Genomic DNA, 26,209 nt, shown 5'->3' with positions numbered 1-26,209 from the left:
TCGAACTTGGTGACTGACTCTATTTTCTAGGCATCTTTACGTGCACAGAAATAAAAAATGCGAAGTGACGCCATCGACAGGCACACTAGACACACTGCGCAGGCAGCTTCGTGGGTTTTCCACTGTGGTTTTAATTTCGCTGCCGATCGGAGGCTGAAAAAGTAATTGCCCTCGTATCGTCATTCCCTCTGAACAGGGCTAATTTAGGACGAGGCTAATTTTAATGCAAAGGCTTCTGAACTAAAGTTACTTCTGGTCACAAAGATGGCGGCGAAAGAGAGGTTGCTTGCTTTCAAGAAGGACCTTTAGTGAGAGGCAGTTGGCACTTGGGACGAGCTAGGTAATGGCAACGAAACAGATCTGGTGGGCTCTGCCACAATTTGCTTCGATGACGAAACAGTTCTTATAGGAACGAGCGTTTAGGGTGTCAATATAAAATACTGCCTGCCCTGTCTGCTGGTTTCTGTCTGGTGACTGACAGTGCTCTCGTTGTCGGAGTCTGTTAGCGCTCCAGGCTACTCAAGTCTTTAACTTCAAGGTTTCAGAGCAGTCCTTTATGCAAAGTTTGCATCGTGAAAGCTGTTCCCATGACATATCTAAGTGAAGTTACTGTGTTTAGACTAGTCACAGTTGTACGTTCTGCCTGTTCCGCAATGTTGTCGAAGTGCTGAATCTGCTGTGCTTGGCTTCAATGTAAGGTTTTACGTGTTACCAACCATCAATTAAAATAAAAATTTTCAAAACGATATCAAAGAAGCCACAACAGGGTTGAGGTGAGGGTGGGAAACAAATACTGCAATGAACAGAGTTGCACAGTAGAATATTAGGTAAGTGCAGCAATATAATTTTGTTAGGAACAAACAGAGTCGGCTAAGTGCAGCGCGTCTGCCGGCTATGCAGTGGTTTCGTACGGGTAGCCCGTAGTACAAACAAGCCGCTGGCTCATTTCATCAGTCCATGAACTGTGTACAAAGACAGACCAACAGGCATTACATGCATCGACCAAAAAAGGATAGTCTATTGAGAATGGCTAGTTGCTAGCTGAAATCTAGATCTGTCAATAAAAATTCCAAGGGACCACTGATAGCTGAAATCTATTATTTACAAATCAAAATAACGGTCGCTGCATGCAACAGCCTCTGAATGGAGGGTAACCTGATCGTGTTGTTCTGTTCATCCATGAAATCCAAATCGCCGTGACGTCGGCACCCAGATTGATGGTGTCAGCATGTTGCTATCTCCATTCGAGCACATACGGGACATCATCGGATGAAAATTTCAACGTCGTACGCAAACAGCAGTAACAGTCCCTGTATTAACCGACAATCGAGCACATATGGGATTTCTTCGGACGTCAAATCCAGTGTCATCCAAAACGACATTAATCGTCCCTGTATTGATCGACGAAGTGCAACAAGCATGTAACTCCACCCACAGACCGAAATCCGACACCTGTACAACGCAGTACATGCACGTTTGTACGTTTGCATTCAACATTCTGGCGGTTATGCCCGTTGTCAGTATTCCACAATTTCACATTTGCAACGGCTTATCTCGCACTTACATTAATCTGTGATCTTGCAAGTTAATCCCTGAAATATATTACCTACAAATGTACCCCGAAATTTCATTACTGTGCATTATTTTTTGGTGTTGCGAGTTTTTTCCGTCAGTATATGAGTACATTAGTGTTAAACTTTTTCTTTGATTGTTGTAGCTCCAGTTTCTTAATTAATGAGTTCATTGCTGCTGTAGGAACACCTGCCAATCATTTGTAATAAGACCCAAAACTCGAGGGCGAACCAACAAATAAGCTGCAAACCGTGAGAACAACGTCAGCGCAGTGAGTAGTAGTTTGAAATTTATTTTACTTTTGAAGATACTCCCCACCTGTAACTTTAAATACTTATCCTACCGTTTGTCAAAGATCTGAAACTCTGCGGCGAAGAATCCTTGTGGTAACTTCGGGGCCTCCAGAATTTCACCACTCTGTCTGCGGCTTCATCGTCTTGAGAGTGTTTTTTAAGAGGCTCAAAAAGAGTCCAAAGCGGCAATTTAGTCTGGTCTGTTGGTGGATCCCAATTAAATGCTTCCTGTAACTCCTGGGTTTGTTTTACTGTGTAAGGATGAGCATTGTTATCCTGAAGAATCATCTCCTCTATCATGAGTCCAGTTCGCTTGCAACGTGCGGCTTGCCGCCGTTCTCGCACAGTGCTATCGTAGGCTGTATCACTAAAAGTATCAAGAGGACGTAATTTCAGCGATATGGCACATTTCATATCTGAAAACACATTCACCAAAAAATTTGCATGCCGATGAAAGTACGTTGAACTCTTTTCATTGTTCGGCTGAAGGGATTCATCCTTTCCATGGACAATCACTTTGATTTAGATTAGTCATCACTACAATGATCCACGTTGGTCAATCATCCGCTTCGTCATTGCAACGGATGAAGTATCGCGTGGATAGCCCCATTCTGTTCCATTCGCTATCTGGTGTTAGCCTGCGGGGGGATGCAACGTGTACAAACTTCACGTTTACGACTAATGTACACTGTTCTGCGAGACAACCTATGTGCAAGCCAAGTCGTCGATTGCCGATCTTCACGGATCACTTATTTCAGATGTTGAAACAATTAACACAGCTTTCTGTGAAATACAGTATTCGCCATGTGCAGTACGCTTTTCATTATGAACTTCCACTGTGGTAGCTTGGGCCACACAAATCGCATAACTGCGACTTCTTCTAGTAGGGTAAACACCTGTAGCATTCCTTCTTCCAGTTGTCAGCGGAATACTGCCTATGGGCTATCTTCCACCAGACACGAGTTGTACCGTTATACAAACAAAGGAGCGAGAAATTTCAACTTGTATGCAGTATTGTAGCGTTTTCGACTTGTTTACTGACCCACCTTCGTAATTTGTAACCAACAGAGTGAAACTAAAAACTCTTTTAGTCCGTAGACTTGTGACAAGTGTCTTGTAACGACGGTCCACAGCATGTGTGAATTGTTTAATGGATGCAATTTTTCGCGAAATATGGCGTCCATTATTCTGATTGTGATGCAGTTCGCTACGACTTCTTCTCCTGCCCTGGCATCATTGTTAGTTTCAAGTATTTCGTCTACTGTAAATTAACAACAAAGTTTTCTGAATGGGAATAATCTGCCCTACTGGACAGTTTAGGATGTGTATGGCATAACCCGCCAGTCAAAATTTGCGTTGGCCATACATTGGTAAAATACAGTGAGGTGACCGTACTGTAAAATAAACCGTGCGACACCAAGCATTTCTTGAATAACAGTGACGTAACACAGCACCTGAAAGTGAGTGTAACAGCTTACTGGACTAATCGTAAGTAAGCGACACTTTGTGGACAACGGGCCACAGGATCATGAGGGCTGCTGCAGAATCTTTTTTCGATACTCGTTTCATTCCACACAGCACTAGAGAGGCAGTGAAGTGTTTTTGGAAATCACTCTGGTTTTTCCTCTTGGCGCATACAGTTCCCCGTCTAGGGATTAAGGCAATATAGCTTAATCTTTGTTGCCATTCAGTTATCAACCGTCTGGGGCGAAATTCTATTTACCTACGCGGCAAATATCTGATAAAACTGCTTACGCCACTCGGAAAACACAGGATTTTCGGTATCTGTTCGCGAGAATAGCGTTGCGAAATGGGCAATTGCGAAATACACAGAAAACACCCAAATGTTTTGAGAATCAGCTGCGATTAGCTCTCTGTTCGCTGAAGAAAGTTACACCTTGTGCCCATACCTGTCTCTTTTCTCTGCGATAATGTCTATTACGCAGGCTTCAGGAAAATCCTCGGTTACAAGATGTTGGACCCGAGACATGAATGTTCTGTAACTTTGTTATACGCCTTGTCGCTTACAGTTTCCTCCCTCACGATTCCAAAGATGTCGTAAATAGAGCACTCATGGGTAGGAGCTATGAGTTGGTACCAGAACATCGACGAGCATGGAACTGGTCTTAAGGCCTGAGCAACTTCGCAATTCAAGACAGGAAACCCCATCAGCATTTTGAAATACAGAAGATGGTGCAATCCTGGCCAAATCTTTGTTTTCACCAGGATTGCAGCCGAATGTGTGAAGCGTATGAGTGAGCCACTTCCTAGGGCAGAAAACATCCTGTTTCTTGCCATCTGAAACTGGTGGAGGTATTGATGACGATGTTCGGCTACAAAAGGCCATTGGAAGAGCTTCAACGAGGACCAAGCTACAAAGATGGTAAATACTGCATGTCACATCTATGTTGCCCGCCCTACATTGATTATTCCCCAGCAGCTTAATAAAAAAAAGTATCAAGCAAATTTCGTTCAGCTGCAAGGGGGCCATTAACGGGGATGCTGCATTTCTTGTAGCTTTGTTTGGTACAAAGATATGAACAGCAGTACGACTATTTACCTTGGTGTGTAGACGGTATGAGACTGTCGATATACCATAAGACTTTCAGAAATCCTTCATCGAAACAGATCCGAAGATTACAAGAGCCGACAAGTGCGAGAATTATCGTACAACCCCAATCAGCTACGCAGCTCATGTGTTCAAGTTGCTGACAAAAATATTATACAGAAGAATGGGAAAGGAAACTGAGGATCTGTTAGATGACGATCAGTCTGCTATAGGAAAGGTAGAGGCATCAGAAAGGCGGTAGGTAATGGAAGCAAGACTGAATAAAAGTCAAGACACGGTAACAGGATTTGTCGAATTGGAAAAATCGTTCGACAATGTAACATGGAACAAGATGTTTGAAATTCTGACGTAAATAGGGGTAAGCTGTAGGGAAAGACGGGTAATACATAATATGTACAAGAAGCAAGAGGGAACAATAAGAGTGGGACATCAAGGACGAAGTTCTTGGACTAAAAAAGGTGTACGACAGGGATGTAGTCTTTCGCCCCTACTGTTCAATCTAAGAAGTAATGACGGAAATAAAAGAAAGATCGAAGTGCGGGGTTAAACTTCAGGGTGGAAGCATATCAATGATAAGATTCGCTGACGACAATCGCTGTCTGTCCTCAGTGAAAGTGAAGAAGAATTTGCAGGATCTATTCAGTGGAATGAGCAGTCTAATAGATACAGAATATGGATTGAGAGTAAATCGAAGAAAGACGGAAGTAATGAGAAGTATCAGAAATGAGAACAGCGATAAACCTACAGAACTGGGGATCGTGAGGTAAGGTGAAGTTAAGGAAATCTTCTATCTAGGCAGCAAAATAACCCATGACGGACGGAGCAAGGAGGACAATAAAAGCACTGGCAAAAAGGGCATTCCTAGACAAGAGAAGTCTATTAGTATCACACATAGACCTAAATTTGAGGAAGACATTTCTGAGAATATACGTTTGGAGCACAGTATTGTATGGTAGTGAAAAATGAACTGTGGGAAAACCGTAACAGCAGAGAATCGAAACCTTTGTGATGTGGCGCATCAGAAGGATGTTGAAAATTAGGTGGACTGATAAGGTAAGGAGTGAGGAGGTTCTCCGTAGAATCGGTAAAGGAGCGAATATATGGAAAACACTGACAAAAAGAAGGGACAGGATGATATGACATCTGTTAAGGCATCAGGGAACTAGAGGCAGCTGTAGAGGGTAAAACCTGTAGGGAAAGACAGATTTTGGGACACATCCAGCAAATAATTGAGGACTTAGGCTGCAGTTGGTACTCTGAGATGAAAAGGTTGGCACAGGAGAGGAATTCTTGATAGACCGCATCAAATCAGCCAGAAGATTGATGACCCAAAAAAATAGAATATTTTTATTCAGTAATCCACTTCCTCTCCTCAAGAGCTTTTGACCCAAAAAAATAAAATATTTTTATTCAGTAATCCACTTCCTCTCCTCATGAGCTTTTCGTAATCGTATGACAATGTACCACTACTAGCTAACTAACTAACCATTCATGTAAACATAACGTAACACAAAACTGACTTTGACTCTCCTCTACTGCAGGTACCTTGAGTATCACAACTTGTTCACTTTCTGGAGTTGACGGTAAACAAATGGAAATACAAAGAAAATGTACACCAGTCAGTCGTCAACGTCTTCAGTTGAAGGTTTGTGTGAGTACAATGTACATCAAACATGGAAAGGTAGAAATCCTACTCACCTATGCACAATCTTATTTTGCAGTTTCCTTATGTTTCCATTTATTTAGTGTCAACTCTAGCAAGTGGATGATTCACGTTATTCCGGGTAACTGCGGCGTGTGCTAGTACAGGAGACTCTTAACTCTATTTTGTGTTAAATTTTTAATGACGCCATCAGCACATGAATGATGCACTATGACACGTTTTGGAACGGTCTTTAGGAGACGAAGATTACCGAATGAAAGACTGAGGAATATAACAACTTCATCGATCTCGCCGAAGGTGCATATCACGAAGCTGTCTGCCAATGCACCAGAGGCCTTCCATAAGTAATGCAACAAATATTTTTCTGAAAACAGGGTGGTTTTATTAAGGATTCCAAAACGCAGTATTATTCTCCATCCTTTTGGGTACAAACCATGTTTTTCAACATTATCTCGGTTCGGTGCAACGGCTAATACATCACCTTGCTTGGAGGACCTATATTCCCGCATGGTACTACTCTACTGGTCGATGTCGGAGCCGAAGTCTTGCTGCATCAACATCCTACTCGTTATCCTCGTACTGCTTCCCGCGGAGTGCACCGTTTATTGGGCCAAATTTATTGCTCTATATGGTCTTCCGTTACGCGGCGAGAAACCCAGCGAGACACACCTTCGAATACCCCAACTGGTGTCACCACTACCAACAGGGACGTCCGGTTGTGCAGCGAGGTGTTTATTGTGATCCATCGATCATTTCGAGTGAGAGTGTCCGCACGTTCCGACAGCTGTGTGCGGCCGGCCGGTCCGCGAGCTGTCGGACAGGTTTGCGTAACCTTGTTGCGATGATGACAGACGTCTCGCCCACCGACTCACCGTGCTTTTGTTCATTGTCACGTCTCCGTAGACATTCTGCAAGCGCCTGTGAATATTGCGAGGCTCTGGTTTTCCTCCAAAAGGAACACAATGACAGCTCTCTCCTTGAAACGCACCTCCACTAGAGACGCCATTTTGGTATGTCGCCGCCAGCTATCGGGAGTTCATGAAACTACAGAAGCTGAAGCGGAAATATTCAACGATGTCCCACAGCACTTTCCGCATTTTTCAACCGAAAGCGGGAAAGAAAAAAACGTGTTGCATTACTTGTTGAACGCCCCTCTTGTATCCCAGACTGGTCGGCCTCATACTGAACTATAGTACGACCTTTACCAGAGCAGTCTTGAACATTATGCGAGCAATTACTGCAAGCCGAATGATGAAGTGGACCAACTTCGTTGAATGCCATGACATCAAAGTAAACAGTGACCGAATAAAAAATGGTTCAAATTGCTCTGAGCACTATGGAACTTAACTTCTGAGGTCATCAGTCCCCTAGAACTCAGAACTAGTTAAACCTAACCAACCTGAGAACATCACACACATCCATGCCCGAGGCAGGATTCGAACCTGCGACCGTAGCGGTAGCGCCGTTCTAGACTATAGCGCCTAGAACCGCTCGGCCACACCGGCCGGCTGACCGAACACGGGTGTTCCTCAACTTCATCGAGGGTTCACATTCTCTGAAGTGTATTCACCTGAAAACAGTTTTCCGCCAGTGGATCTTCATTGACCTGCAGCCATCTATGACACTGTCAATCACAGGAAGTTACTAATAAAGCTGGATGCTCTGACAAGGAACAATTTTCGGACGTCCTTGGTCGACACATTTATCCGTCTACGTCTGGGGAATGAAGAGAGGACGGAGGAACCAGAAGAATTGTTTCCCGCAAGGAACAGTTCTGGCTCCGGCTTTGTACAAAATGTATACAAATGACCAGTCAATGGCAAGTCACACCAAGAAATTTGTTTAGAAATACGACAACTTAAAGAGCGAACTTCACAGAGGTAGAAAAGAACTGTTCATATTATGAGGTTGAAGTCAGGTCCATACTTTTCACTTTCCACCCGAAAACCAGACAAATGGGACGAGAACTTAATGTGGTATGACAAGGTGAACGACTGCAGCATTGTCCACAGACCAAATATCTAGGTGTGGCTGGATCGCATTGGACTTCATGCAGCACTATGACGACAACCTTCGGTGAAATTAAAAGCAAGGCTGTTAGCATTAAGAGTACAATGGGAATTCCACTGTTTAATGCGTAGGAGAGGGCGGATAGGTGGAAACAGTACATGAAAGCCTCTGCGAGGGCGAAGATTTGTCTGATGTGACAGAAGAAGAAACAGAAGTCGACAGGGAAGATATAAGGGATTCAGTATTAGAATCAAAATTTAGATGAGCTTTGGAAGACTTTAGATCAAATAAGGCATGAAGGACAGATAATATTCCATCGGAAATTCAAAAGCGTTGCGGAAGGTGACAGCAAAACGACTATTCACGTTGGTGTGTAGAATCTATCAGTCTGGCATTATACCATCTGACCTTTGGAAAAACATTATGCAAACAGTTCCGAAGATTGCAAAAGCCGACAAGTGCGAGAATTATATCACAATCAGCTTAACAGCAAGCACATGCATCCGAATTACTGATAATATTAATACACAGGAAAATGGAAAAGAAAATTGAAAATGTGTTAGACGAAGATCAGTTCGGCTTTCGGAAAGGTAAAGGCACCAGAAGGGCAGTTCTGATGTTACGGTTCATAATGGAAGCTAGACTGAAGAAAAATCATGGCATTTTCACAGGATTCGTCGACCTGGAAAAACCGTTCGACAATGTCAAATGGCGGAAGATATTCGAAATTCTGAGAAAAATATGGGTAAGCTATAGGGAAAGACGGGTAATATGCAATACGTACAAGAACCAATAGAGAGCAATAATAGTGGGCCCGCATCTCGTGGTCGTGCGGTAGCGTTCTCGCTTCCCACGCCCGGGTTCCCGGGTTCGATTCCCGGCGGGGTCAGGGATTTTCTCTGCCTCGTGATGGCTGGGTGTTGTGTGCTGTCCTTAGGTTAGTTAGGTTTAAGTAGTTCTAAGTTCTAGGGGACTGATGACCATAGATGTTAAGTCCCATAGTGCTTAGAGCCATTTGATTTGAACCAATAATAGTGGAAGACCAATAATGATGTGCTCGGATTAAAAAGAGTGTAAGATAGGACTGTAGTTTTTCGCCCCTACCGTTCAATCTATACATCGAAGAAGCAATAACGGAAATAAAAGAAACATCAAGAAATCGATTAAGATTAAAGGTGAAAGGGTATCAGTGATAAGATTTGCTGATGAAATCCACATCTACATATACATGGATACTCTGCAAACCACATTTAAGTGCCTCCAAAAGTGAAGAATTACAGTATCTCTTGAACAGAATGAACTGTCTAAACAGTAAATCGAAGAAAGACGAAAGTAATGAGAAGTAGCGGAAAAGAGAACAGCAAGATGGTTAACACCAGAATTGGAAATCATGAAGTAGACGAAGTGAAGGTATTCTGCTACCTAGGCAGCAAAATAATCCATCATAGACGGAGCTAGGAGGACATAAAAAACAGTCTAGCATCAGTAAAAACGGCTTTCCTGGCCAAGAGAAGTCCACTGATATGAAACATAGATCTTAATCTGAGGAATAAATTTATGAGAATGCACATTTGGAGCAGAGCACTGTATGTTAGTGAAACATGGACTGTGGGAAAACTGGAGCAAAAGAAAATCGAAGCATTTGTAATATGGTGCTACAGAATAATGTTGAAAATTTGGTGGACTGATAAAGTAAGGAATGAGGAAGTCTTCCGCAGATTCGCCAAGGGAAAAAAAAGACTACTCTGTATGTGCGCGCGCATGTGTGTGTGGTGCTGAATATGCTCTTCCCATGCGGAGTGCTTGTGCATATACACGGAGTGAGTGGATACTTGATTGAGTAGAGACTGTGACGAGATGTGTGAAGCAAAATCTGGTGCAGTGGCTGTACCCGTTTAATGGCACTGCAGCCTCTCACGCGTGCAGGGACACAGCACTGTAGCGAGAACGAAAACGAGTGTCGAATCCTACCACCAAGTCCACGGGTCGCACTCGGCTGGGAGACACTTGGCGCCGCGAAAACTTCCTGTAAAGAATTCTTCCGATTGATACCCATCAGAAAGAATATTTTAACTTAAATTCCGAGATAAAGTCGCACAGAACGTCTGCTACCTTAATATGAACCGTCCTGAATTGTTAGATTGCTATTACTTCGCGCAATACCATATATTACCTTCTTATCTGTCTGACGATGGACTATGCCCGAAACGCGTAAATAAATAAGCTTCAACAACACGGGGACTGTTGCTATTAGCATCCGACAAGAGGTATCAAGGGCATACTAAATATTCATTTGTTTATAGTTGATGGTAAGACCTCATCGGCCGTAAATGTTTGGGGACAGCTTTTCAGAACGGACGTAGATTATAATTAAATAAATAAAAACAAAACTGCTATTTTATCGAAAGTGACACATTTAGTTTTGTTTGTCAATTGCGACATAGGTACAGGATGTGCCGTGTTACGTTTTCCTTACAAATATTTGTTGAGAAGTTAAAGATATCGTACTTTAACCTATATGCTCATTGACTTATTGTCACACGCGACTCACATGGGATTCTGGATCAGGAATCATTTGGTAGGGGTGATAAGAACCTACGCATTAAAATTAATATTAAATTACATATGTAGTGGGTTGAACGACGCACCAGTTGGAAGCTTATTCCGCTTGTGGAAAAGGGTAAAAAGAAATTTTCTGTTTCAGTCACGAAACTAAACTATTTTCAAAAGATCACTACTATTATCACAATTTTGTAAGACCATAATATTGATTATATAAGTTAACAATAATTACTCTTTCTAAATTAGGAGTGTTAAAGCGGAAGAGGTTACAGGTTCCTCACATATTTCACCCATTACACACGTATGTTGTGCTTTGTGCCGTACATCGCTGATGATGATGATAAAAGTGAGACATATACATAACAAATGCTAAATATCTCAAGAAAATGTCTTCTTCAAGTTGTAGATAGTACCAGCTTGGTTGATTTTACATGGAGTTCAGTCTGCAGGTCAAACAAGTGCCGCAATGGAGAGGAGTAAAACAAAGGAAGCATATTTTGCAACAAGAGTCCACCTTCACTGTGGATAGTTAGCTTTCATATTTGAAGAAGAGTTGTGGGTAGCACTTGGCTGCACCACGAATTCCTTCGCATCATTCATTCTAATACCCACTCTCCCTCGACATCCCCCACCTACATGTACAAACTAAAGATCATTAACCTTCCATCATTTTAAAAATAAAAGAAGTATTCCAAGGAAAGTCTTTCTTCTATAATTTAGTTAGCTGCTACAGTTGGTGATATTGCAGGGGAGGGGTGGCAACAGGCAGCAGGGTTGGGGTGCGGAGGACGGGCGTGCTAGCAAATGTCTGATTGCACTCAGGGGTAATGCTCATTGAAAGGTTGGGATCTCTGGACTGTATGGATCACAGTTATTGGAAAATATGCCGAAGTTCATTCGCAGCATGTTGTTCGTAATGCAAGCGCATTTGCATTTGACAGGAACTGGAAAGTGGATTTATTACAGCATTTACAGGAACCTGTAACTTTCCCCTGTCTCTAATCGACGCTGCAATCGATCGTGATCGTCTGGTCTTAACTGGATCAGAAAATTAAGGTAATCGTCTGCGAAATGATCGATTGGCGGGGAAAGCGCACAAGTTATTTTTACAAACAAGTTCTGCCACCTTCTTCCTACGTAAATTTTGAATGTTCGCTATAAAATACGATAAATCGCGCAACAGAGACAACGAAAAGTGCCAAGGCATTTTGAATAGCCCACAGAAAATCGATGACGTCATTTCTAAATCAGGCCTGAAGTGGACAAACGCTGCTCAGTTGATTATCGGAACAATAATTACCACGTAACTTACCTGAACAAATATGTGCTCACGAAAAAGTTCTAACACGAGAACAACAGAATCACTTTACTAAACAAAAAATAGAAATGTTAAGTATGGCTTCGAATTACTAAAGTAAATCAAATATTACAATCTGGAAAAAGATGCAAATAGTCGATACAGAAACAGCTAAACGCTTAGTTTTCTCTTCACAATCAAAACTGCGTCACAACGCAATAACGTTTACCCGGAGAAGCGAAATAACTTCATAAATAAAGATTACACAAGTTCACTGATTGAAAAAATCGGTATTCTATGTTTCTTCTTCTTTCAAAAGGCTAAGCCTTGTTTCTGCAGCCACAGCTTCCTATCTTCAGCAGTTCTTTTCATCTCTATGTATCGAGAACATCCAATCTCACAGATTATATTTCTTAAATAGGATGTTCTCGGGCGTCTCTCGTTTTCTACCCTACGATCTTGCCTTCGAAAATGTTTTGTAGGAGAACGTCATGTTTAATTGAGTGTCGAACGAGTTTTCTCTGCCTTGTACTATAACATTCAGTAGTTATGTCTTCTCTCCTGTTTTCTGCAGAACCATTTCATTGGTTTTTCTGTCAGTTCAACTAGTTGTTGTAGTTCTCCTCCAGAACCACATTTCAGCAGTTTCAAGACAAACTTTCTCCTGCTTTGCTAACGTCCAGGTCTCACATCCTTATTTCAGGACACACCACACAAGGGTCTTTGCAAATCTTTTCTTAGTGTGGAAGCTGATGTTCCAGTTCAACAGAAAGTTCTTCTTATTTTTGGTGGCAGTCTTGGCCAGTGTTATTCTTCTCCTCTTGATTTACTTGATACATGTATTGATGTCCTCCACAGGGCCACCGAAATAGTGAAATGCCGTTACTCCATCCAGTTGCTCACTGCCAATTTTTATGCCAGTATTACCTTCGACCTCTTTCTTGTCTATGAACTACTTTTGTCTTTTAGGTATTTATTTTTAGTTTTTTTTTTTTTATTTAAGACCTTAAGCATTTTATTTCGTTCCTAGCTGAGAAACCAGCGTTGCCCGGGTCAGAATATATGGAATGGGAGAAGGCGTGAGTATCATTCTAGATATGAGATACATTCAGACGTATATCTCATTAAGGATATTATGAATGCAGTTATCCTGTTAGTAAGGTAGTTTGGTCGCGGTGCGCGGCAGTGGGTTATTGTGATGCCAAAAATTTTGTGCAAAAAAATGGTTCAAATGGCTCTGAGCACTATGGTACTCAACTTCTGAGGTCATCAGTCCCCTAGAACTTAGAACTACTTAAACCTAACTAACCTAAGGACATCACACACATCCATGCCCGAGGCAGGATTTGAACCTGCAACCGTAGTGATCGCACGGTTCCACACTGTAGCGCCTAGAACCGCTCGGCCACTCCGGCCGGCAAATGTGGAGCAGTAAATAGTCTTAGGTAAAGCTAAATATTATACGGCTGACGAATTTAACCAATAAATGAGAAAATGTTTTTACTGTTTCACTCACGATGCAATGTAACAGTGATAAGAGTCCTCAACGCGTTTCATCCATACTGTGGTGGGTGGAAATGGGTAATTGTGTTTGGCAGATGTCTCAATATAATGCGCGACCTGGATCACTTAGTCCTCTTGGAATAAGCTATATTCTCCATGAATTTCAACTTTAACATACTACCGAATATACTCGCCTATACAATCCTCACATTATGTTAGGCAGACATATTTAACTGCCGGTAACACCATGCGGCCAATGTTAGTTTAGTAACATTGTCTTACCGTAACAGAAATCAAATGCATCTGGAAAGGAATGGAAGTTACTGTATTTCATTAGGTAGCAAAGTGACTGATGAAAACACGGTAAATTGTGAAAAGAAATATACAAATAGTAAGGAAGAATAAGCGAAGTGTTTATCCGAAATCACTGTAGTGTGCCGTTCGATTATTCATATGTTATTTACGAGTATTTTTGTCTTTGAGCCAATCTGGACCTTTTTCTTTGTGTCTCTGTATATCGTCCGTAAAGTGTGATTGACGAGAACGCGCTGAGAGATTAAAACCTGATCTATTTTATATTATACGCCGTTATTAAAGTCTAAATTATGAAATCGCGCAAGCGTCGTATTTCGTCGCACGAATTAAACAATAAACGCCTTTTCACATGTACTGTAAGGTTCGTAAGTCATAGAACATATAGCTTTTCTTATTTCTCCATATTTCGCGGACATTTGCTCGCTGCACTCACCCAGTACCACGCACCGCGACCAAACTTGACCAAGAGCTATGGACAACCACAACGACAAGTGGGTGGCAAGGGCAGATACGGAGAAAAGTCTGACAGTACGTACACACACAGGCCTTCTATATATAGATGAGGATATACACTGAAGTGTCAAAGAAACTGGTACAGGCATGAGTATTCAAATACAGAGATATGTAAACTGTCAGAATACGGCGCTGCGGTCAGCAAAGCCTAGACAACAAGTGTCTGACGCAGTTGTTAGATCGGTTACTGCTGCTACAATGGTAGGTTATCGAGATTTAAGGGAGGCTGAACGTGGTGTTATAGTCGGCGCACGAGCGATGGGACACAGCATTTCCGAGGTAGCGACGAAGTGGGGAATTTCCCTCACGAACATTACACGAGCGTACCGTGAATATCAGGAATCCGATTAAACATCAAATCTCCGACATAGCTGTGACCGGAAAAAGATTCTGCAAAACGGGACCAACGACGACAGAAGAGATTTGTTCAACGTAAAGAGAAGTGAAACCATTCCGCAAATTGCTGTGGATTTCAATACTGGGCCATCAACAAGTGTCAGCCTGAGAACCATTCAACAAAACATCATCGATATGGGTTTTCGGACCGAAGGCCCACCCGTGTACCGTTGATGGCTGCACGACACAAAGCCTTAGCCTCACCTCGGCCCGTCAACAACGGTATTCGGCTGTTGATGACTTGAAGCACGTTACCTGGCGGGCGAGTCTCGTTTCAAATTGTATCGATCGGATGGACGTGTACGGGTATGGAGGGACAACCTCATAAATCCATGGACGCTGCGTGTCAGCAGCTGGTGGTCGCTCTGTAATGGTGTGGGGCGTGTGCAGTTGGAGTGATGCGGGATCCCTGATACATCTACACTACTGACCATTAAAATTGCTACACCACGAAGATGACGTGCTACAGATGCGAAATTTAACAGACAGGAAGAAGATGCTGTGATATGCAAATGATTAGCTTTTCAGAGCATTGACACAAGGTGGGCGCAAGTGGCGACACCTACAACGTGCTGACATGAGGAAAGTTTCCAAGCGATTTCTCATACACAGCAGATGACCGGCGTTGCCTGATGAAACGTTGTTGTGATGCCTTGTGTAAGGAGGACAAATGCGTACCATCACGTTTCCGACTTTGATAAAGTTTGGATTGTAGCCTATCGCGATTGCGGTTTATCGTATCGCGACATTGCTGCTCGCGTTGGTCGAGATCCAATGACTGTTAGCAGAATATGGAATCGGTGGGTTCAGGAGGGTAATACGGAACGCCGTGCTGGATCCCAACGGCCTCGTATCACTAGCAGTCGAGATGACAGGCATCTTATCCGCATGGCTGGAACGGATCGTGCAGCCACATCTCGATCCCTGAGTCAACAGATGGGGTCGTTTGCGAGACAACAATCATCTACACGAACAGTTCGACGACGTTTGCAGCAGCATGGACTATCAACTCGGAGACCATGGCTGCATTTATCCTTGACGGTGCATCACAGACAGGAGCGCCTGCGATGGTGTACTCAATGACGAACCTGGGTACACGAATGGGAAAACGTCATTTTTTTGGATGAATCCAGGTTCTGTCTACAGCATCATGATGGTCGCATCCCTGTTTGGCGACATCGCAGTGAACGCACATTGGAAGCGTGTATTCGTCATCGCCATACTGGCGTATCACCCGGCGTGATGGTATCGGGTGCCATTGTTTACACGTCTCGGTCACCTCTTGCTCCCATTGACGGCACTTTGAACAGTAGACGTTACATTTCAGATGTGTTACTAGCCGTGGACCTTCATTCGAGTCCTGCGAAACCCTACATTTCAGGAGGATAATGCACGACCGCATGTTGTAGGTCCTGTACGGGCCTTTCTGGATACAGAAAATGTTCGACTGCTGCCCTGGCCAGCACATTCTCCAGATCTCTCACCAAATGAAAACGTCTGGTCAATGGTGGCCGAGCAACTGGCTCGTCAGAATACGCCAGTCACTTTTGTTGATGAACTGTGGTATCGTGTTGAAGCTGCATGGGCAGCTGTACCTGTACACGACATACAAGCTCTGCTTGACTCATTGTACAGGCGTATCAAGGCCGTTATCATGGCCAGAGGTGGTTGTTCTGGGTACTGATTTCTCAGGATCTATGCACTCAAATTGCGTGAAAATGTAATCACATGTCAGTTCTAGTATAATATATTTGCCCAATGAATACCCGTTTATGATCTGCATTTCATCTTGGTGTAGCAATTTTAATTGCCAGGAGTGTACATACGACTCTTAGAGGTGACACGTACGTATGCATCATGTCTGATGACCTGCATCCATTCTTGACATCCACTCCCTCGTACTCTTGCAGATTTATGGACAGCCCTGCAGTATTCGTGGTGCCTGTTCCCTGCAGCATTACTTCATACATTAGTCGAGTCCATGCCACGTCGTGCTGCGGGACTTCTGCGTGTTCGAGGGGGCCCCACACAATATTAGGCAGGTGTACCAGTTTCTGTAGCTATTCATTGTAGATTACTCTGTCAAAACATATAGCAGTGTGAGAGTGTACAACCCTGTAAGAATGACCCCCTGTTAAAAAAGGCGGGCGCGGCTATGCGCACGCATCGTGTTGTGGTATTAGGAACACGTGCTGCAGCTCTGTCATGTCTTCTGCGGCAGGGGTGGCGTGTGTTTTGACACCTGAGGAGGTGTGGAGAACACGCTGCGCCAAACTCCGAGGGTCGTGCGAATTCCGCGATGTCATCATTAGATGGCGGCACCCTTTGAGCTTCAGTGATTCGAGAATTACTATGGCCACAGTGCAGCCAGGTAAACGTATGCTCTGGCCACGTGACTGGGAAATTCCAGCCGTCAGCGAGAAACATGTAGAGGCCAATGGCCTTGGCTGAATTGAGTGACTAGCAGAAATATTAAATAAGACTAAATCCAATAAAAGCTGAGCCCCATTAGTTACTGAGAAGACGTTAACAAGTTTATAAAGACAAAAAGAAGACAAGTGTATGGGTGAAAACGCGCCCTCGACTGAAAGAGTAGTTTTTTAGATATTTGATGTAAAATGTTTGGTATACAAAGGCAACAAAAAATTAATATGATCGACAACACTGTATGCAAACAGAATGTCTACGGGATCGTCTCACTGAGCACTTTCGAGCTCCCATAGTAGATTTTTTTATAAACATGACTCGTTTTGAATTAAGAAGCCGAAATGTGCATTCCGTGCCTACAAACATCATTTTCATCTCAATAATAAATAAAATATTGAAAGTAGCTGCAGCATTATTAATTAAATGTAAATAGTGCTGTATTAATGTACTTAGCTTTAACTGTTTATACACCATGGGAAAAAAATCGCGACGCCAAGATGGACCTGGACATAAACGAAAGTTGTTAGGCGCGTTTCTACTTCAAAAAGATAACTTCTATTCAAATTTCGCACCAGTCGCGTAGAGAGGCGCTAGCAGCGCCACTGTGAGGATGCAATTCAGCTTTGTTTTAACACACACTGTAACGGTCGTCAGTGTTAATTGCCTTTGAGATTGGACGTGGTGAGTAACTGTTAGTGAAGAATGCCTTTAAGACGAAAAAGACGCCATTATCAATACCTCAGTGAATTTGAACGATGTCACATAATAGGGCTACTATAAGCTCCCTGTTGCTTCTGTGATACTGCAGAATGACTTGGCAGATAGTCCGTACACGACTGTTGGCAGCGGTGGTCAAGAGAACGCACGGTCGTAAGAAGACCGGGCTCTGGACTGCCACGTGCCACTTCCGAGAAAAATGCGTATGACTCTGGCGCATCGCACTGCATCTGCACTAATAACTGGAGCAGCAATTGTCACCACAGTAACACAACGCACCGTTACGAATCGCTTACTTCGTGTGAGACCCAACTCGCTTTATTTGTTCATGGGACCTAGAAAATATTAGATACAGGCTCCCAGCTAGATGCCAAGGGGTTCGATAAAAAAAAATGGCTCTGAGCACTATGGGACTCAACTGCTGAGGTCATTAGTCCCCTAGAACTTAGAACTAGTTAAACCTAACTAACCTAATGACATCACAAACACCCATGCCCGAGGCAGGATTCGAACCTGCGACCGTAGCGGTCTTGCGGTTCCAGACTGCAGCGCCTTTAACCGCACGGCCACTTCGGCCGGCCAGGAGTTCGATACAGTTCCGCACTGTCGCCTGATAAACAAAGTAAGAGCCTACGGAATATCAGACCAGCTGTGTGGTTGGATTGAAGAGTTTTTAGCAAACAGAACAAAGCATGTTGTTCTCAATGGAGAGACGTCTACAGACGTTAAAGTAACCTCTGGCGTGCCACAGGGGAGTGTTATGGAACCATTGATTTTCACAATATATATAAATGACCTAGTAGATAGTGTCGGAACTTCCATGCGGCTTTTCGCGGATGATGCTTTAGTATACAGAGAAGTTGCAGCATTAGAAAATTGCAGCGAAATGAGGAAGATCTGCAGCATATAGGCACTTGGTGCAGGGAGTGGCAACAGACGCTTAGATTAGACAAATGTAATGTATTGCGAATACACAGAAAGAAGGATCCTTTATTGTATGATTATATGATAGCGGAACAAACACTGGTAACAGTTACTTCCGTAAAATATCTGGGAGTGTGCGTGCGGAACGATTTGAAGTAGAATGATCATATAAAATTAATTGTTGGTAAGGCGGGTACCATGTTGAGATTCATTGGGAGAGAAAATGTAGTCCATCAACAAAGGAAGTGGCTTACAAAACACTCGTTCGACCTATACTTGAGTATTGCTCATAAATGTGGGATCCGTACCAGGTCGGGTTGACTGAGGAGATAGAGAAGATCCAAAGAAGAGCGGCGCGTTTCGTCACAGGGTTATTTGGTAAGCGTGATAGTGTTACGGAGATGTTTAGCAAACTCAAGTGGCAGACTCTGCAAGAGAGGCGCTCTGCATCGCGGTGTAGCTTGCTGTACAGGTTTCGAGAGGGTGCGTTTCTGGATGAGGTATCAAATATATTGCTTCCCCCTACTTATACCTCCCGAGGAGATCACGAACGTAAAATTAGAGAGATTCGAGCGCGCAGGGAGGCTTTCCGGCAGTCGTTCTTCCCGCGAACCATACGCGACTGGAACAGGAAAGGGAGGTAATGACAGTGGCACGTAAAGTGCCCTCCGCCACACACCGTTGGATGGCTTGCGGAGTATAAATGTAGACGTAGATGTAGATGTACTTCCAGGAGAGCTCCGAGCCAGACGTCATGTAGCGTGCATTCCACTAACACCAAACCACAGCCATTTGCGGCTTCAGTGGTGTTAAGCGAGTGCAGGGTGGAGGTCTTTTGTGTTTGATGAAAGCTGGTTCTGCCTCGCTGCCAGTGATGGCCGAGTGTTGTTACAAGGAAGCCAATTGAGAGCTTGCAACCAGCCTGTTTGTGCGCTACACAAATTGGACATACACCTGGAGTTATGGTCTCAGGTGCAATTCCGTATGACAGCACGCTGACTGCAGAACTGTATGTCAGTCCGGTGGTTCGATCTCTTGTGCTGTCATTCGTGAACAGTGTTCCAGGTGGTGTTTCCCGACTTGTCGGTATCCTGCTATGGTCTGCTCGATCATCACATCTGTCTTCAATCGAGCACCTAAAGGACTGACCGACCAAGCGTAACAGGCATGAAACTTCATCCATGAAATTGATAACCAGTACCCGTTCAACACAAGGCATGCACGTTTGTATTCTTGGAATCAACATTCCGGCGGCTACACCGGTTATTAACGTACCAGTAATTCACGTTTGCAATGGCTTATCTCGGGTTTACTTTAACATGTGAATCTCCAGCGTTAATCACTTAAATATGTTGCTCAGGAAAATACATTCCCGAAATTTCCTTACACTACATTACTCATTTTTTGGTGTTTTTTCCATCAGTGTATTTATTGGTAATAAAACAGAGTAAAGTAGTGCTCACCTTGGCAAAATTATTATTTCTGACCAAACTATTTGACTTATGGAGAAACCAAGAACAGCGATGGAAAACTAAGGAAATTTACATAGAAACTGGTGTATGATGATACATGTATATAATATTACACTTATAAAATTTAAGCAGAAGTCGGAAGTGTGTGCTTAGCTCACGTCAATGCGAAGGCTTACAGCACTGTTTTTCGTATTTGAAGGGCAGTCGGCTTTGAGATCTAGGAGACATTACGGACAAACAGCAGTAGGTCGAGCCTCAAGCGTGTATGAAGTCTCGTAAGTGTTGAATCGCACACTTGTAATATTAGCATGCAGGTTGTGAACTTTGAATATTTCGCGTTGGACCAGCTAGTCGGAACTCTAAATCCTTATCGCGATTCAGAATGAGATTTTCACTCTTCAGCGGAGTGTGCAATGATATGAAGCTTCCTGGCAGATCAAAACTGTGTGCCAGACCGAGACTCAAACTCGGGACCTTTGCCTTTCGCGGGCAAGTGCTCTACCATCTGAGCTACCCAAGCACGACTCACGCCCCGTTCTCACAGCTTTACTTCTGCCAGTATCTCGTCTCCTACCTTCCAAACTTTACAGAAAGTCTCCTGCGAACCTCGCAGAACCTGCACTCCTGAAAGAAAGTATATTGCGGAGACATGGCTTAGCCACATCCTGGGGGATGTTTCCAGAATGAGATTTTCACTCTGCAGCGGAGTGCACGCTGGTATGAAACTTCCCGAGTACTAGTCTCGCTCCGGCACACAGTTTTGATCTGCCAGGAAGATTTTTCGCCATTATTTTTGAGTAATCTGCACTCGGGATTAAGCCAGTTCGCAGTTGTGGAACAAACTTAAAACTTGTGTGAAACGAACTTTGATTTACTTTCCGAGACTGTTCTCTTCCGGAAGTCTGCGCGATATACGACGTGAGATACTGCTCTGCTTTGGTTTAAGCTCTTGCTTACACACTCATTAATTAAATAATGAGCTATTATTACCTGGGATAAGTGTTACAGTGAATTAAAGAAACGCAGCGTTGTCAAATCTTAAAAGCGCCAGGAGCAGTGAACATTATCCTTCAACGCAAATTCCTTCCTGTATTTATTTGAAACTAGTGTCGAGATTTTAGGGTTAATGGGACAAGTGCGTTTTGTTGGTCTCTAGACTTAAGCGTAGCCAACTCTTAGAAATCCACCCATGCATTCGGAGACCCCATGAAGTGTATTTCTAACTTACTGTTGATAGTTGGTGCAGGTGCGCATGACGGCTCATGAGGTAAAGGTTTACAGAGTAATTTTTTGTGGGATCAATAAGATGGAATGCAATTTGTGCTTCAAAAATGTTTTTCTCTTAATTCGCAAGTGTAATGAGCAAATCTGATGCAGTGAATATGAATACCATTAATTTTGATTCTCGTCGTCTTTTTTTTTCATTGTTGTTATTACCTCCTCGATGGACATATTAGATAGATAAGGCGATAAGGTGCACCCTTTCACACTTCCCTTCTGGCTCTATTCTTCTTTCCTGATACCATTAATACCCAGTTCGATACTATGACTTTTGTATCTACTCAGAGTTAACAGTTTGTTCTTCCAGTCTAGTCCTACTTTGTGCTTTGCTTTATACACACACACACACACAGATATATATATATATATATATATATATATATATATATATATATATATATAGTTGTTGTTCCAATATTGCTTCTCTCGTCACTTACTCTGTTATGGAGCCAAGCTGATAATTGGCTATGTTCTTGCATTTGCCGTCTATGGTAATGCAATAGCTCTACTTTTTGTAAAGTTACTGTGGTGTGATACCCCCTTCGCATCATTAAGGTGCCACCATAAATAATTTCCTTTTAATGTTGTCGCCACTGTTTTATAGGAGCATTGCAGGAATGTCATCTATTACACGTGTGAAAGGAAAAAATAACCAAAATGCAACACAATTTCCACGTCGAAATACGAGTAAGAGAAGGCAACAAAAAGACTTTCACAAAACCAACCACGAAACAAAACCAATTGAGAAAATATAATTTGTTTTCCACTAGTATTTTGTTTATTTAATTATTTTACTGTTATTTAAACAGCACTTTCATTAAATTAACAATGATCGTTACTGCCTTGAAGGAGATATACCCACGCACATTATATTGTGGATAACATTGAAGTGCCTAGAGCTCGCACTCTCATGTAACGTGGTAACATTCAAGAGTGTTGCTACGGCGTAGCACACATTATGACAACTTTCCCTGAAATTTCTCTACTGACATGGCCCAGCATCATAATAATTTACATGAAATTACGAAGGTCGTTAAACTTGATATCAAGCAAAAGAAACTTGTTTTGCTTACAGATAAAATTTCAATGTCACAGGCAAACAAATACTTTTGGTGGTACAAGATTACAAGATATTTAAGACAAATATCGAAAAAACGTCTCACATCTGTGTTATAGTGTTACGAACCGCTGCATTTACTTGGTTGACAGGATTCTTAAGTCCAGTACGATTTCTCGTGGCAAATCGTTTAGTCTCGAGAAGTTTCTGACAGCAATGATGAACGTGGGACGTGCTGCACATCAGTTCACCGCCAACACTTCAGTTCAGCCCGTCTGGATACGTTCATGTGACACTCTCTGTTTTGTATTAACGAATTTTTCAAGGTTATGCAACTTAATTTAGCAACATTCTGGAGATGAACATTAAGATACCTTAAAAAAAAAAAGTTTTCTACTGACAATTAGGTTCCGCTGCTTTTCATTATAGTCCTCCAAAGCTATATATTCTTCTGATCATGAATTTCGGCGAAGAGTTTACCTTTGAGATTGACGTAAGGCTGCTGTTGGTACGTCACTCAATCCGCAGCATGCAATACAAAAAAAAAACTGAATGTTTTCTATTTCGCTCGTTCTGATGACATCACAAACTTACTCTAATCGAGGATTACCGTTCAGGATCCAAAGAACAGCAAATATACATTGAAAACAATGAAGTTCGTGTCTTTATTTTGTAGAATAATGAGGTTACGATTACATACTAGTCGGTTTTCTATGTGTGTCTTGGATCTATTTGTCAAGGTGGAAAAAATACAGGATGTATCAAAAACAATCATCCGACTTTCAAAAATGCATAACTGTTGCGTTATTTGAGATATGTGCGTGAACAACGTGGTGTTGGAAAGAGCAAACTTTCAAGTTTTACACGGTTCCCGCTAGGTAGCAGCAATGTGGGCCCACTTCAGTTTTAGTAAAAAATGTTGTCGGAACAACAGAAAGCGTTTTGTGTTCTACGTTCTGCGCAGTGCGGGTCAGTAATAACTTTTCAGCGTGACTATTGTGTTACATATGACATGGATCCACCTACAGCATAGTGCATTAGGCGATGGCATGAACAGTTTCGAGAAACAGGTTTTTTGTGTAAAGGCAAATCGCCGGGCCGTCCCCGAGAGTCTGGCACAGACGTCGAACGCATCCGCCATACTTTCACAAGGAGTCCGCAGAAATCCGCTCGCCGTGCAGCTCGACAGCTCAACATGGTCCCGATGTCCGTCTGGCGTGTGTTGCGTCGACGTTTACACGTGAAACATAGCAAAATTCAGCTATTCGTGAAGGTGACAAACAACAATGTGTTGAGCTCTGTAATATCGTTCTTGCCAATATGGAGGATGACAGTTTTCTTCCACGTTTAGTGCTTAGCGACGAGACAACATCGCATTTAAATGGAAAGGTGAACCGACATAACGTGAGAATTTGGGGTACGGAACAACCACATGAAGTTGTACAACCTCAGAGGGCCTCTCCAAAATGTAATGTGTTTTGTGCAGTTTCACGGGAGAGGGTGTATAGTCCATTTTTCTTTGCCGAGTGCACATACCTCGATGTGCTTGAGAGCTTTTTTCCCCACAATTGGAGACTGGTTAGAACGACTTCATTTACCGCCAGTGTGGCGGTGCCCCCAGGCATCCGGAAGTGCGGGAAATTTTAAATCAATGGATTACTGAACGATAGGTCGATGATTCAGCCTTACATTGCTGGCCTCCAAGGTCACCGGGCCTGACTGTATGTGATTATTTCTTTGGGGTAAGACTCCGTGTGACTACGTTACCAACAACAATGAATGAACTGAGACAGCGGATAACAGCAGCCGTGGAAACTGTAACTCAAGATACGTTCGCTGCAGTGTGGGAACAACTTGAGTATCGCATTGACATATGACGTTCATCTCAAGGGGGCCATATTGAACACCTACGAAAAGTTGTGAAAAAAAACTTTTTGAGTTTCCCGTTCTTCAAAACACAAAATTCATTGTACATGTTTATTAGTTTCAGAAATAATAGACGTACCACATAAGATGATGGATCATTCTTTTTGATACACCCTGTACTTCGTGTCCGAAGTCGGTTTCCATAAAATTCATTTGGGTTTTAGACTGCATATATGAAAGTTACAGATGTTTCAACTCTCTGAATAGAATAGCTAATAAAACCCGCTCAAACTACATTACAGCGTCGATACCCTCATACCTCATATCGTATGATATTAATATCCTCAGATTTTTCGCAACTATCAAAGGAGTTCAAAAAAATGGTTCAAATGGCTCTGAGCACTATGGGACCTAACATCTGAGGTCATCAGTGTGGTGTCACCGCCAGACACCACACTTGCTAGGTGGTAGCCTTTAAATCGGCCGCGGTCCATTAGTATACGTTGGACCCGCGTGTCGCCACTGTCAGTGATCGCAGACCGAGCGCCGCCACACGGCAGGTCTAGAGAGACTTACTAGCACTCGCCCCAGTTGTACAGCCGACGTTCATAGCAAGGGTTCACTGACAAATACGCTCTCATTTTCCGAGACGATAGTTAGCATAGCCTTCAGCTACGTCATTTGCTACGACCTAGCAAGGCCCCATTACCAGTTATATTGAGCTTATTATAAAACCTGTACCGTCAAGAGCGATGTACACCAATTATGGATTAAAGTTAAGTATTACATCATCTACGTACTTTATTTGCAATTCTCAAGACATTGTCCTGTTCCAGACCTCACGCCAGTCTGCGTGTAATTAAACGCGTGCATTTCGGCCTCCTCTAGCAACACGGTGTTGGCACTTCTGCCAACACTTCAATCAGTCCCCTATAACTTAGAACTACTTAAACCTAACTGGTCTAAGGACATCACACACATCCATGCCCGAGGCAGGATTCGAACCTGCGATCGTAGCGGTCGCGCGGCTACAGACTGAAGCGCCTAGAACCGCTCGTCCACACCGGCCGGCATGGCTGTGACGTATTTTATTATTTTAGCAGGTAGCAACGTATATCAACTGTTTTGCAGCTGCTAGAAATTACGCTTATCCTAGTGGTTGCTGGTCACTGACATACAAATTGACCATCTCTAACTATAAAAGACTGTTGCGCGTCGGGATAAACATCATTTGGTCTATTATAAGATTTCTGCATTCGAGAGAACTGGGAAAAAATCCTGAAGCTAATTCTACCTGACTTCAACCAGTTGCTCGCCTACACGGAACAAGACAGTTGGTCGGGGCAGGTTGCTAGCTCGGATAAATCATGTCCGAGCAGACCGACTACCGACCAGCTAATTTGGATTTCCCAGTCGACTGAATTTGCACATGTTTATTACGTCCTGCTCTCCAAGAACTGTTTTCCCTGCTTGATTTATTTACGGATCATTTGAAAGTCAACTAACAACACGCACGTTTTTACGTAAAGCGTATACATGCAGTATACACTGCCGAAAGGTAACTTCATATTCTTACCCCTCCGTTCCTTCCCTTCCACTCCTCCCCCTCCCCTTACCCACTCCCCCTCACCAATCTCTAGCTACAGATCACATTAATATCCACACAAGGTGTTTCACAATACTTTTTACAGGCTTGTAGGGGTTGTAGGCAGAACTTAGTAGGTAAAGCGTTGATAAGGAACCCATTCCAGAAATGTATAATTTGAATATAC

The sequence above is a fragment of the Schistocerca nitens genome, chromosome 7 (assembly GCF_023898315.1).
Source record: "Schistocerca nitens isolate TAMUIC-IGC-003100 chromosome 7, iqSchNite1.1, whole genome shotgun sequence".
In the NCBI taxonomy this organism is placed as follows: Eukaryota; Metazoa; Arthropoda; class Insecta; order Orthoptera; family Acrididae; genus Schistocerca; species Schistocerca nitens.
This window is presented reverse-complemented; position numbering follows the sequence as displayed.